The 15,184-nt window shown below is 40.5% G+C and overlaps 1 pseudogene; it reads right to left on the minus strand.

Annotated features, from left to right (window-relative positions):
• Window positions 1-6,112: 6,112 nt before the first annotated feature.
• Window positions 6,113-7,029, minus strand: LOC122449899 (annotated as a pseudogene).
• Window positions 7,030-15,184: the final 8,155 nt, after the last annotated feature.

Genomic DNA, 15,184 nt, shown 5'->3' on the forward strand with positions numbered 1-15,184 from the left:
AGAGTCCAAGGACACTGAGGATGCAAGTCCAGTATTGCCTATAAAGTCAAGAGAGAAACAAAATGTTACAAGATTTCCTTTAACCAAACCCACTTCTTTTTACCCCTCTTAACCCTTTCTGTTCCAAAATTTGTGTACCAGTTCATCCTGTTAACTACAAAATGTAAGCATGTCTGTTAACTTTAGCATCATTGGGTAATAGATACCTAAGTTATTATATGAAAATAATTATTTAATTATCTAGAATTTATTTTGTTAAGTGGAACATTTGGTGGACATCGATTTTCTAACTTGACCAGAGAACATCTCTGACAGTTTTCAGCAGGGTTCCACATAGATACAATGGCTCTCAAGAAACCCATGAATACTCAGGATCTTCTGAAATCTCTGCATGCATAGTTCATACCCTCTGAAGTAACTCTTTCTTCTTTGCAGTGAGGTTTGCTACATTTTCTGTTGTGCTTCCAATAGTAACAGAAATTGATGCAAAGTAAACTGAAGTAGAGTAGGGAGACGTCCCAGTTCTCTGTTTCTCTGCTTGTTCATTTACTCCCACTTCTGCCTCTGCTGCGGGCAGTATCATGTATTAGTTAAATTACTCTTCCCCCCTGCTTCACACATTATATGCATGTCTGGGCTTTACTTTCTCTGGACCTGGTGAAATCCTTCTAGTTAAAGGCTTCCAGTCCTCCTACAGTCTACAGGGATGAGTCAAAGTTAAAAAAAAAGTGACCAGCAGTGAAAGATTCTATGATTATCCACCTATTCACTACATAAAGGAAGCTACAGGAGGAGGAAGAAGAGATACTCTGTCTTAACCAATGTCCTTGTAAATTATAATCTCATCTGACAAAATATTCCTACTCATGCTTTATTCTCCTAATTATATTAAGGAAATGTCTGTGCTAGTCTAAGTTTTGATTAAACAAAAACTGTCACTCATTCTACCCACCAACAATCTATTATTTTCCTGGAAACATAAATCTTCTTAAAGTAACTAAATCTCCCAACTTGCTGAGGATTTGATGCTCAGTATGATATGAATGAAAGGAGAATCACTGAGTGTCAGAGGAAGAGACGTGCAAATCTAAGAAATGCTGGAGAGAAGATTCTTGTGTTGATCAGGAAGCCGCACACTTTCTTTCTAAGCCTGGTTACAAAGGCAAATACAGTTTCTGCAGGAAACAAATCTGACTGCGACCTTTTCAGAGGAGGACATTATGGCCAAGAGTGTATGGCCACCTGTGTAACAGTCTTTGCAAGCACTGTCCTAAGTGCTTTAAATATATAAGCTCATTTATATATTATATAAGCTCATAACATCCCCATAAGATAGATTATTATTTTTCTCCTCATTTCTTCAGAGGAAGAAAGGGAGAGGCACATTTAGAAACTTACAGAAGCATACTCAGCTAATAAGTTGCAGAGTTAAGACTTGCACCCAGGCAGTTCTGCTATAGAACTGTGGGCTTCACCGTAGTATCCTGACACATAAACTCACTTAAGTTTGAATATTTCCAGTACCATTTATTTTCCGTATAATCATGGACAGTTTCTCAAAGCCTCAATGTTCTTATCTATAAAATGAAAATAAGAGTAGCTACGCCCTGAGTCTGCAAAGAGTGGTCAATGAAAACAGTGCATGTAAGTGTTTGTACAGAGCCTGGATATGATAACCACTCCAGCAATGGTATCGCTGAGGTCACCGTCATCAATGCCATGGACAACAACTTACATTTACTGCATCTGAGGGCACAAGTATGTCATCAGGTGTTTTGTCTTCGTTTTTGTTCTTTTACATCCTAACATCATGAAATGGTGGGCCTGGGCGAGTTATTAAAGGGTCACCTAGATCAGCTCCAAGCATATCAACGCAAATATCACTGTTTCATGTGCTTAAACTCCTGCATGAGATTAAAGTTGCTTTTCTCATTTAGGCAGATCTCAGACTGGGGAAGTACTGTTGATTGCAGGAATGCATCTGAGCTGAAAGTTTCTTAGACTAGTATTAGGAGTAAACCCCAAAGGGCATCATTCATTCATAAGCAGCTGAGAATTTGTTCCATTGTCCATTTCCCTCTTATTTCCTGAAAAACCCTACGGCATTTAAAACCACCCTTTCCAGTTGGCTCTGTTTTAAAGGTAGTGGATTTAAGACTCAGAAAGATGCGGTGCAGACTGTCCGAAGTTGAACTGATGGTTCGTGGTGGAGGTGCAGCTGGAACCCAGGTCACTCGACACTCCAGGCTCTGTGCTTTCCAACATCACCACCCGCTTCCAATATCTACTTTCTCTATCATTGACAAGACATGCTGTGGCTCACGTTAGGGAGAAAAGCCTTGAAACGAAATAGCTGGCTTGTCGTCCCTGCTTTCTACTAACAATGCTCTCAACATGGTCTCAGAAACACTTTCTCTTGCCACTGAAAAAGGTGACTTATAAGGTGGGTGTGATAACACGGTGATTATCACTGCTAGGTTTCTCTGAAGACTAATGCTCTCCCCGCAGCATCACTTGCTGAAACAGTTCTGGGGCTTGGTTTTGCCTCATTCACAGGTTAGAACACAATGTGGTGTCATCGTTAATTAATCCCTTTGAATGCAGTTTTGGTCTCACAAGGAAGAGACTTTCACCTTACTTCCTAAAAGTGCCCAGTGTCCTTCTAGTGTCTAGAGAGAGTCCACAAGATGTCAGGAGGAAAAGGGAGTTAGGATATTTCAGGAACAGATATTGGAGGGTTAGTGTCTTTAGGAAAATTGCTGACTGGACAGCAAGGACAAAAATTAATAGCATTTACTGATCATCTTCGAGTTCTAAGTGCAGGTGCTAGGCGCTTTCACATATAGTATCCTTTGTCGTTTACTCCCTAAGTTGTGTCTGACTCTTTGCGACCCCACGGACTGTAATCCACAGGCTCCTCTGTCCATGGAATTCTCCAGGCAGGAATACTGGAGTGGTTTGCCATTTCCTTCTCCAGGGGATTTCCCCAACCCAGGGATCGAACCCAGGTCTCCTGCATTGCATGTGACTCCTTACTGCTGAGCCACCGGGGAGGCCATATATTACACAAAACAATGTTAAATAAATATCAACATTACTGTACTTACTGGGCTTTAATAAGAATTAAATAGCAAAAGAAAAGCTCTTTGCACAGAGTAAACACACAAATAAGAAAAACTGTCATAATTATCTTTTTTACACTAGCATTGATTTTTTGATGTTTACCCCATCCTAAGGGTAGGTTCACCATTATGTTCAAATAAAGAAATATTTTAGACAGAGGTTTTCTCAGCTTGAGGCTTAAAGAAAGTCATAAATTAAGGTCAGAAATCTGTTGCCTCCCAAACACATAGAATGAGTGCTCAGGTCAAGACTTTATTCACAGAAAGGGCTCAGTAAACAGCTGTTGTCGTCAGCGTTACCAGTATCATCGTCACCCTCATCACCTTTTTTCCTACATCATTCTGTGACATTCCATGTTTCTTGGGAACTACAACTAGATGTTTAAAAGATAATTTTGAGTTTTTAAATACACAGTTGCTTATATATATATTGTTTTCAAAATAATCACTCATTATGACAAAATATCTATTGTTTAAAGCCTTTATAAATACAGCGAGAGCTAACCTGATAATAAAAGCTTAAGAAGACTAGAAATGCAATGCTGGCATCAGCTTATGTTCAAATTCCTGGTTGGGAACTCTCCTGAAAACAAGTTTCTGAAGTCTTCTCCATAAATCACAAACTCTGTGCAGAGATGGATCTCTTGGTCTCTCCAACTGAGCTCTCCCTTTTTCTCTTTCTTCCAGAGGATGGAAACAGGATAAAAGGATTCATTACCAGTGAGAGCTTCTGAAATAAGTGCTGCTCAAGCTTCCCTGGTAGCTCAGCTGGTAAAGAATCCGCCTGCAACGCAGGAGACCCTGGTTTGATTCCTGGGTTGGAAAGACCCACTGGAGAATGGATAGGCTCCCCACTCTGGTATTCTTGGGCTTCCCTGGTGGTTCAGCCAATAAAGAAGCCACCTGAAATGTGGGACACATGGGTTTGATCGCTGGGTTGGGAAGATCCCCTGGAGGAGGGTACTGGCTACCCATTCCAGTATTCTGGCCTGGAGAATTCCATGAACTGTATAGTCCATGGGGTCGCAAAGAGTCAGACATGACTGAGTGACTTTCACTTTCAAACATCTCATAGTTGATCCCACCGACTCTCCCATTTGTCACTACAGAGATATTTAAATGCAGTTTAATCCCAGAATAGGGAGTTGGTGAGGCACTCGCTCTCAACATTCAGAGAACTTTTTATTGGCTGAGATGACACATTTTGGAGTGAAGTGAGGCTGGGATGGACGTTTGGTCTCCCTACCATCCTGGTTAGTGAATAACAGTAGCGGTGCTCTTGGGCTCCTCTGGTAGGAACCACTGTTCCCAGCATAGTTTATGCTCTTGTGGAATCTCTGAAAGTTGAAACGAAGTCTGAGCAATTTTTTTTTCTCATTTATTTTTATTAGCTGGAGGCTAATTACTTTACAATATTGTAGTGGTTTTTGCCATACATTGACATGAATCAGCCATGGATTTACATGCGTTCCCCATCCTGATCCCCCCGCCCACCTGCCTCCCCATCATCCCTCTGGGTCATCCCAGTGCACCAGCCCTGAGCACTTGTCTCATGCATCCAACCTGTGCTGGTGATCCAAGCAATTTTTGTTAATTTTTAGCTGACTCAGTTTTCCACTTGAAGTCATTTAATCTGCACAATTTAAGGAAGCATGTAATGTTATTTTCCTATTTGTTGTTGTTGCTTAGCTGAGATGTTGTGCCTGACTCTTTGCAGCCCCACGGACTGTAGCCCACCAATGGTCCATGGGATTTCTCAGGCAAGAACACTGGAGTGAGTTGCCAAGTCCTCCTTCTCCAGGGGATCTTCCCAACCCAGGGATCGAACCTGTGTCTCCTGCTTGGCAGGCATTCTTTACTACTGAGCCACCTGGGAAATTCTATTTTCTTCTTATTAAAGATGAAAAAAAATAGAGAGGTGAAACAATTTGCTAACATTTACTGGAATAATTAATGCTGGAGACAATAAGAGAAATTAAGCCTATTTGGTCCAAAGCACTTAATCTCTGACTATTGTAGAATCTCTTAGAATTTCATTATGTACATGGTATGGATTCTTTACTCAAGCTGAGATTTGTGATTTTGTGCTGTTCCATGACAGCTCCATGACTTGTTCTTAAATCACTGGAAATTTCCTATAACCACTGTTTTGTCTTCAGAATCTTCTTTTCCTTTGTCTGTGTCTAAAACCAGACTTTAATGTATAGATATTTTCTGCCTTAGCTCTATGGACTTTATTAATTATGTTTATTTTATGCCATCCAATTCTGTTTCTAATTCTTTTTGTAAACTCTTGTATACTACAGGGAATGATGAAATGTAATTTTCAAAAAGTACTTTTGTGTGCAAATGTTATCTTTGTGGGATTGTGATGAGTAAGAATTTCTTTTTATCGCTGTGTTTATTTTATTTATAAACCTCTCAAACCTGGAAAGATCAGGAAAAGCATATAAATGTACTTTTTGAAAATTTATTTCCTATGTTCTGTCCCTTTTTCATGCGTAGTTGTTTTCCCTCTTTTAAAATAAAACTTCACTCTAGCTATGGTGCTGGGTATAACAAGTGTTCAAGAATATTGCTGTTGATCTGTCTCATACCCACAGTCAGGGCAACATTATGACTTTTGTGGACCCTTGGTACTTTTATCCTCTTGGGTCTTCTCCTCCATCAAAATGTTAAAAATTATCTTTTCTGACTGCATTGCTATATAGATGACTATAATCTAAGCTGCATTTGGATTATATGAATTTCTTTCTTTTTGTTGTAAAAGAAATGAAAACACTTCATGGCCTCCTAAGACTATCGTGGGCTCTTGGCACTGTCTCTACTATGGCTTCTGAATACCAACCCTGGCTTACAATGTATGAGCCCCTGGAGATGACTGATCCAGACAGGAGAATCTTCCCAGTTCAATCAATTAAGAAGGGGAGAAAATTTCTGTAAAACATCACTAGATTTTTCTTTTTTTGCCTAAATACTCCACACAAGGTTTATTCATCATCAGTTTTCATTATTTGTCCCCAGAGCTTCTTCATGACGTTTTTCACTTCTGCATTTCTCAGGGTGTAGATTAAAGGGTTCAGCATAGGAGTTACTATGGTGCAAAACACAGTCACAGCTTTGTCAGTGGAAGGTGGTCGTGGGTCTGAGGAAGAGGAATGAACAAGGAACAAAGAATAAGACGACGACTGTGACGTGAGAGGCACAGGGGGACAGGGCCTCGCGACACCCTTCAGAGCTGTGGGTTCTCAGGGAGCGCAGGATGACAGCGTAGGAAGCCACCAGCACTGAGAAAGTCAGCAAACACAGTGACCCACTGTTGGCAGAAAGCAGGGGCCCCAGAGTGTGCGTGTCCGGGCAGGCTAGCTCCAGGAGAGGTATTAAATCACACATGAAATGGTCAGTGACATTGGGGCCACAGAATGGTAACTGAACCAGGAACAAAGTATGGATCCCTCCATGGAGAAAGCCTGAAGCCCCAGCCATTCCAGCCAGGGAAGCACACACAGGCCGACTCATGACGGTCATGTGGTGCAGGGGCTAACCGATGGCTGCACAGCGGTCGTAGGCCATGACAATCAATGAGACAATCGGCTCCAGCAAAGAAGTGTTCAGCAAAGACCTCAGTCATGCAGCCACTGAAGGAAATGGTGTTCTTTCCAGAGACCAAGTCAAAGATCAGCTTGGGTGCTATGGAGGAAGAGTAGAAGCCGTCTATCATGGACAAATAGGACAGAAAATAGTACATGGGAGAACTGAGGGCTGGGCTGGTGAAGATGGTGACTGAGATGAGCAGGTTACCTGCCAATGTGATCAAGTAGATGATTAAAAACACAGCAAATAAGAGTGTCTGCAGTCCTGGATTCTGGGTCAGGCCCAGGAGGATGAATTCTGTTACATTGCTCATCCTCTCCATCAATTCATCTTGAGTTGTTATTAGCACATGGTTGATCTGAAAAGATCACAGTATTTCTGAGTGATGGTATTTTAAATTTGATAGAAAATATTTCATCGTCTCTTTAGCCCATGTCCCTGGGACTGGTGGAGCTACTCCTTTCACTTACCTCTGATATTTTACAACTAGCTGGAAAGAAGAATGGGAGGAGTTTGAATCTCTCCTGATTCATATAATTTAAATATATTGTGACAATACCTTACAAATACCACAATAAAAGCAAGATTTTTTTAATGAATATTGACATGCAGTTAACTTCTAAATTTTCTTTTTAGCTCTGAATGTCTCACAGATAGCTTTCTTTTGCTCTGGGGGACAAATTTCATTGACAATTCTTTGTAAAATTATATTAATGCTTGTCTATTAGAATGAATATTCATAGGTATATGGACACAATATTTTAAAAATTAACTTTGTATCAGACATGAAAAGTACCAATCAAACCTTACTCATACCAGCTGTGTTCTGTGACCCGTTATTCCTTTTTTTCACATTAATGCACATGCACACGCAGAGGCAGAGCTGCAGATGGAGTTTTTGTCCCTCAAAATGCAAATTCACTCAACAGCCCCGGATGTTGTGTCTGGCTCAGTAAGACATTTATGCTCACTCTTTCCACATCTTTGAATGTGAACATGTAAGTGATACAAAGTTCCCTGAAAAGTTCTCAATATTTATGAAATGAACTTTCTGTGCAATTGTTCTTTCATCGCACATAGAATAATGCTCTGGGTTAGTTATATTACCCTACTCACATCTTGTTATGAAGTGATATAAGTCAAGAAGTTTTCCTGAGTTTCCTATTGACCAGACAAAAATGTTAGGACCACCTGAAATAATACAATTTCCCCTTTTGGAATAAGTTTTATCAATTAAGATGAATTTGAAATTTTCATTACTAATGTAAAAATATTGAATATATATAAGAATGCATTCTTTTTCTTGGGGAGTGAGCCTGTATATAGGTTTTCAAGATAGACTACACATTGTTGAAACCAAGATCATAAGTTATTTTATTCATTATCTTTCTTTTTCTCTTCTTTCCCCAATCCTTGCCAAAACCATAACCATATATTTTTTCCTCAAAAATTTCTGGGCACAGAAGTCAGCATCATGATCTCTCAGGTTTCAGTAAAGATGAGGTAAGATAGTTTAGAGTTTTCAGGAAAGTTTATGCCTGAGCTGTTTTTCTCTCTCCATGACTCCAATTATGGTGACTATGGCCAATCATTCTTCAAAGATTTAACTCACAAATCCTGACTTCAATGTGGTAGCATGGAAGTCATGAAAAGAGGAAAGAATTTTTAATAATTACAGAGATCTTCAGGATCAATCTACTTAGTGAGACATAAATGTTAATCCCAATCTTGTACAAGTGGCTTTAGTGGTTCTCAACATCATCTTGCCTGGGAACATTCCAGACAGTATTTCCTATTGACATTTTCACGTCATTGTGTCCAAATTCATTTTTAGAGAGAAAGGCTAAGTTTCAATTTACAGAATCTAACTACAAATATTATTTCAGTGAAATGAAATTGGCTAAGTTAACCTTCTTAAATTTTGGGGAAAAGAATTAGTTATCACTAACTTGGATCATTTGGTTGTGGATTCCTCAGTTTCTAGATTAAACCCAGACATCGCTTTCTTCCCACCAGGCATTTGCCCCACAGCTGTAGATAGACTGTAAACTAAGGAGGAGGACAGTGGAATTCTTCTGTCTCTAGACAACTCTCCCGTTTTCTGGATTTACTCAGAAAACAAGCTGCTTTAGTTAGGAAACTTTGATAGCTTTCAGATGTAATTTTAACTCATTTTCTGGGTTTAATATGAGATTATAAATGCATCTTCAAAACATATATTATTCAAATGTATACATCAAATTATTCAAATTTGATTCTTCAAAGTAAGAAAAAACTTGTATATGAAATTGTAGAATGTATGTGAAAGTGAAAGTATTAGTCGCTTAGTTGTGTTCAACTCTTTGTGACCCCATGGATTGTAGCCCACCAGGCTCCTCTATCTGTGGAATTCTCCAGACAAGAATACTGGAGTGGGTTGCCATTTCCTCCTCCAGGGGGTCTTCCTGACCCCATGGATCGAGCTCCTTTATTCCTGATTTAAGCCCTTCTTCTAACTCATACTGACCTTGGGAGCAGGGTCTCCTGAATAGACCTTTACCTTGTTGATGCATGGCTCTGTGACTGTTATTTACTTCAAGGTCCTTGTTTGTAATTCTTTCTTCACTGACTCTAGAGAAATGTTTAAATAGAATTTCAAAACAGCTCAGGGCTTGGTAATACATTGACCTCCCAAGTCCTCAGAGGATTAGTAATTGGCTCTGTTGGAATCTTTGCTAAAGCATCAGCCAAGGACTCTTTTTTTGCTCCTGTTTGACTTGCACAAACAACATTAGAGACGAGCTTTAGAAATGCTGTTGAGCTTCGGTTAAAAATATACTTCTGGCTATGGGCTTCCCTGCTGGCTCGGGTGGTGAAGAATCTGCCTGCAATGCAGGAGACGTTGTTGATCCCTGGGTTGGGAAGGTCCCCTGGAGAAGGGAATGGCTATCCACTTCAGTGTTCTTGCCTGGAGAATCCCATGGACAGAGGAGACGTGTGGGCAACAGTCTAGGAGGTTACAGAGTCAGACATGATTGACTCACACACACTTCTGGCTGTAGTTTAGGATGAAACTTAGGTAAGGTAAGTGCAAAGCTTGGTATTAGGATTTTGCTCATTTTGACGTTGGTGACCTTGCCAAAGGACATATGGGGTGATTTTAGGTATAGGTCAGAGTTCAGAGGATGGATTTCTTTCTGAAAACATGAGTGTTTGGTACAATATGGTTAACCTCAGAGTAGAAATGCCAGTCTGGGCCAGATTACCTTTGGACATTGTGACATGTTTATTAGTGACTGACCGAGGAGACTTAAATAGCAGGTTCCCAGCTCCCAATTAAAAAAAAATCAGGGGAGTGGGACAGACTGAGAGTGAGGGTGGCCGCTAACAGAAACAGCATCGTTAACTGTTGAGAACAGAACTGAAAGCATTGCTTCTCTCTCTGTTCTGAACTCCAGGAATGCATCAGTTTGGTTTAAAGTTAAAGGCAGGTGAGAAAGAAACATGATTCTGTGCAGAGTTCCAGCCAGCTCTTCATCACCTCGAAGCTGAGGGAGAGAAGACTGCAGTGGAGCTTCCTTTCGAGTAATTTAAAAGTCATGAACATTTAAACTATCTCTGGGATGAGTACCTAGGTGACAGAGTCTCATGGTGTGTTATAGAGCTTGTAGCTCTGCCACGCACAGAGAGAACCACAGGAATGTATAGTGATTTTACTGCACTCTATGCTTTCTCGGAGTAGCCTTTGAAAAAAGTCACGCTCAGACAAGCACGTGTGTATAAAGATATCCAAAGGGAAAGAATACAAACACTACAGAAAGGATTCTGTTTTATTTTTAATTTTTTTAATTTTTATTTTTTTCCCATTTATTTTTATTAGTTGGAGGCTAATTACTTTACAATATTGTAGTGGCTTTTGCCATACATTGACATGAGTCAGCCATGGATTTACATGTCTCACCTACCTTTAACTATAAACCAACTGATGCATTCCTGGAGTTCAGAACAGAGAGAGAAGCAATGCTTTCAGTTCTGTTCTCAACAGTTAATGATGCTGCTTCTGTTAGCGGTCACCCTCACTCTCAGTCTGTCCCACTCCCCTGATTTTTTTAATTGTCATAAAACACATATAAAATGAAATTTACCATTTTAAATACACACTTGAGTGGCATTAAATACCTCCACATTGTTGTGCAAACACCTCACCAACCATCTTCATAATGTTTCACCTTCTCAGACTGAAACTCCATATTCATTAAATAATTATTTATCATTCCTCCCTCCCCTCATGTCCTAGACATCATTATATAATTTTTTTTCATGAGGGTCTGCTACTGCTGCTAAGTCACTTCAGTCGTGTCCGACTCTGTGGGAGCCCATAGACGGCAGCCCACCAGGTTCCCCTATTCCTGGGATTCTCCAGGCAAGAACACTGGAGTGGGTTGCCATTACCTTCTCCAATGCATGAAAGTGAAAAGTGAAAGTGAAGTTGCTCAGTCGCGCACGACTCTTAGCAACCCCATGGACTGCAGCCTACCAGGCTCCTCCATCCATGGGATTTTCCAGGCAAGAGTACTGGAGTGGGGTGCCATTGCCTTCTCCCATGAGGGTCTAGGTGTCAATATATCATAATCTGTTTGGGAAAATAGAGGTTTGTTTCTATGATGGGGAATCTTGAGGACATAAAGGATTATGCTTATGTGCAGAAGTGACTAAGAAAATCACATTCAGCCAAACTTCTTTGTAGAATACCCCTGTATGAAAATGAAGAAAAACCCTGTAAGTAGGAGAGCTTTGCTTCTGTTTCCTCTTTTTCAGACTCTGATGTGGAGTTAATTGCAACCTTGCCACCAGTCATCTGGAGTGATGTAATTCACTGGGCATTTTGAGTTCAGGATGTTTCTCTACCTAAGGAATGGATCAGGAGTAGGAATGGTTATGCTCCCTACCCACAGAACCATGCCCTATTGAGAGGCTGTCTTTGAGGAAAATGTCAGAGTCCTTGGGAATTTAGAGAAACAGTTATTCACATAAGTAGAACATGGATTCCATCAGCCTGACTGGTTGGTGGGGGTTTTGTCCTGGGGGGAGGATGCCAGCAGACACAGGATGACTGACCCATAGTGGGACCTTCCTAGCAATGACACAGAATAACTACAATTCTGATTGATCATTGATTTCGAGAAGACAAGAAGGAAACTGCTTTTGTAATCATCCCTATTTTTTTTTCTTCTGGAACACAATCCCTTAGATTTATCAAGACCCAGACACACTGAGAGATAGTGAGGGACAGGGAGGCCAGGGGTACTTCAAGTCAGTCCATGGGGTCTCAAAGAGGGGGGCGTGACTTCGTGACTGAACAACAGCACGGATACTTGAGTGTGATCTGATAGTTGATAGAACAGTGAAATCATGCAAAGAGATTGCGAATTCAATAGGAAGAGCTGGTCTCCTAATTTATAGAAGGAAGGATGTATTGGAAAGGGAAATAAGCTAACAATTAGAATTTGGTGGGAGAGGGAGAGTAGGGATGAGGTTAGGAATAACTGAGGAGGGACTTAAGTGATCACATAGATTGGAGCCAAAGGTACTGTTTCCTTGTTTTGACGCCAGATTGCGTGTGAATGGGGGTTTAGTTAGAGCATAAAGATTAATGACCAAACGTTAAAATTTTGATAGTTAGCAAACTAAGATTTCTAAGAAGAGAGAAGGCAGTTGCATGCAGAACACACATAGCTACATTAAAACTAAATAGGAACCCTTGCATATCTATTAATAGCTCGCAATAGAGGGCAAAAAGGTGATATGGATACAATAATTGATGAGGAGGCTTGAGATTAAGAGAAAGATTCTGTTTTGGTCCCAGTTTTTCCTGAGAAGTAGGGAGCATAGCATCCTCCTGAGATACATGGAAATTTTGTGGGGATAAAGTTTATAGGAGATCAGTGAAAATTTAGAACATATACTAAAAAGAATGTGTGGGAAGAAGGAACTGTTTGGAACAGCCAGAACATTTGCTCAAGAAGTTTTGAAGATGTAATTTCAAGAAGTTGAAATTTTTGTTGTCCTTCCTAGGCTCCCCAGGTGGCTCAGTGGTAGAGAATCTCCCTGTCGATGCAGGAGCTGCAGGAGACTCAGGTTAGATCCCTGGGTAGGGAAGATCCCTTGGAGGAAGAAATGGCCATCTACTTGAGTATTTTTGCCTGGAAAATCCCACTGACATAGGAGCCTGGAGGGCTACAGTCAGCCCATGGGGTCACATATAGTCAGACATGACTGACCGACTGAGAAGCAATACCTAGTTAATAATTTTCTTCAAGATTGCCTTATATCTCAGGTGGAGGGAAAGACATGTATGAACATGTGGTTTAGATACTTCAGTTACTGTAGTGCATTTAGTTCAGTTCAGTTCAGTCGCTCAGTTGTGTCCGACTCTTTGTGACCCCATGAACTGCAGCACACCAGGCCTCCCTGTCCATCACCAACTCCCAGAGTCCACCCAAACTCATGTCCATTGAGTCGGTGATGCCATCCAATCATCTCATCCTCTGTCAGTCGTCCCCTTCTTCTCCTGCCCTCAATCTTTCCCAACATCGGGGTCTTTTCAAATGAGTCAGCTCTTCTCATGAGGTGGCCAAAATATTGGAGCTTCAGCTTCAACATCAGTCCTTCCAATGAACACCCAGGACTGATCTCCTTTAGGATGGACTGGTTGGATCTCTTTGCAGTCCAAGGGACTCTCAAGAGTCTTCTCCAACACCACAGTTCAAAAGCATCAATTCTTCTGTGCTCAGCTTTCTTGATAGTCCAACTCTCACATCCACACATGACCAATGAAGCAAAAATGCTCTATTTGGACTTGTTTTTGTAAAGATTGCCATTTATTCATTCTGTGTTTTGAGAGCGAAGATAACTGCGAAAGTGATGGAAACTTTTTCTCTCCTTGATATTTATAAGTCTTTTAAAAGATGAAAGGAGTCAAGGTAACTGGTCAGGAAGGATCATTTTGCTGTGGCAACAAATGAATCCTGAATTCTCAGTGGCTTAACACTTCAACTTTCATGTTGTGTTCAGGCCTAATTCACTGAGAGATAGTTGCTCCTCTAGGACAGCCCTCTTCCAGATAGCTATGGGTTGACACAGCTTGCTTCACTGGGTGGCCCTGCCATCTCAGTGTGTGTCTTCCAGGCTTGCTGCAGCAGGAAAAAAAGAAACAGAAATAGTCCTGGCGAGGAACATACTGACTTCTCAATGTTTAAGCCTAACTGTGACACATATTACTTCCTGTTTAAAAACAAAGGGGCTGGAAAATATGGTAGTAACATATGGATTCTTAGTGATCAGCAAATGGATTGGTAACACTTGAAAAAAAAAAAAACAATCTCCCATTTCAGGGGTTTCCCAGATGGTGCCGTGGTAAAGGAGACATAGAGACGTGGGTTCAATCACTAGGTCAGGAATATCCCCTGGGGAAGGGAATGGCAACCCACTCCAGTATTCTAGACTGGAAAATCCCATGGACAGAGGAGTCTGGCGGACTGCAGTCCATGGAGTCAGAGTCAGACATGACTGAGTGTCTCCCATTTAGAATAAATTACTTACTAAACCATTGAAGATTAATGTATATGCAATGAACACCTTAGGTATGCCTATGGAGTCATTTGGATTAATTCAAGTCCTTCTGAAGGTAGACGTAACTTTGATGGATTTGCAAAACTTGAGTCCTGGCCCCAGTTTGGATCCCTTTCTTTTATTGGGATTATTTCCTTTAAACTTGCACTGTGTCTGTATCTCAAATTATTTTTCATCTCATTGGTTTACAATTGGTCTAAAATTTTCCATTCAAATTTGAATGTGCATGCTTTCTGACTTGATTATTTATCTCTCACCAACTTAATTTTTGTTTGTACAGGATACTTTTCTATCCATTAGCTAAAGCACAAATCAGTCCCCCCAAAACTATTTGGATATCTTTTACAAAAACAGCGCTCCACAAAACTCTGCCTGGGAAATTGTGTGCAAGATAGCTCTACAGTTGTGCCTAGAAGAATTTTATATCCCTTCTTGGCTTTAGACATAGATCATAATTCATTTTGATAAGAGCCCAGATTACACTGTAAAGGGTGCCCCTGGAATTGTGCAGCACTTGGTACTATTTTGGAATGAGTCCTGCCTTTATGTCACTCTCATTTCTCAAAACTCATTCATTTCTCACTGGTCATCATCTCTCACAATAATAACTCTACCTTGCCTACAGTACTAAAACTACTCATTTAAAAAAATATATGTGGTCGTTAGGACTTATTGTTTATTTAAATATTGTGGTTGTTAGGACTTATTTTAATTATTTGGCCTATTGGTTATATACTGTATATCTGAAGCTTTACAGAGAATTGTTCTACTGAAAACAGTAACTCAAAGTTTTTCCAGCCTCTGTGATTCTTTAAGTTGATTAACAATGCCCCTTTGAGAGCTTTCCTGGTGGTCCA

The sequence above is a fragment of the Cervus canadensis genome, chromosome 11, assembly GCF_019320065.1.
Source record: "Cervus canadensis isolate Bull #8, Minnesota chromosome 11, ASM1932006v1, whole genome shotgun sequence".
In the NCBI taxonomy this organism is placed as follows: domain Eukaryota; kingdom Metazoa; phylum Chordata; class Mammalia; order Artiodactyla; family Cervidae; genus Cervus; species Cervus canadensis.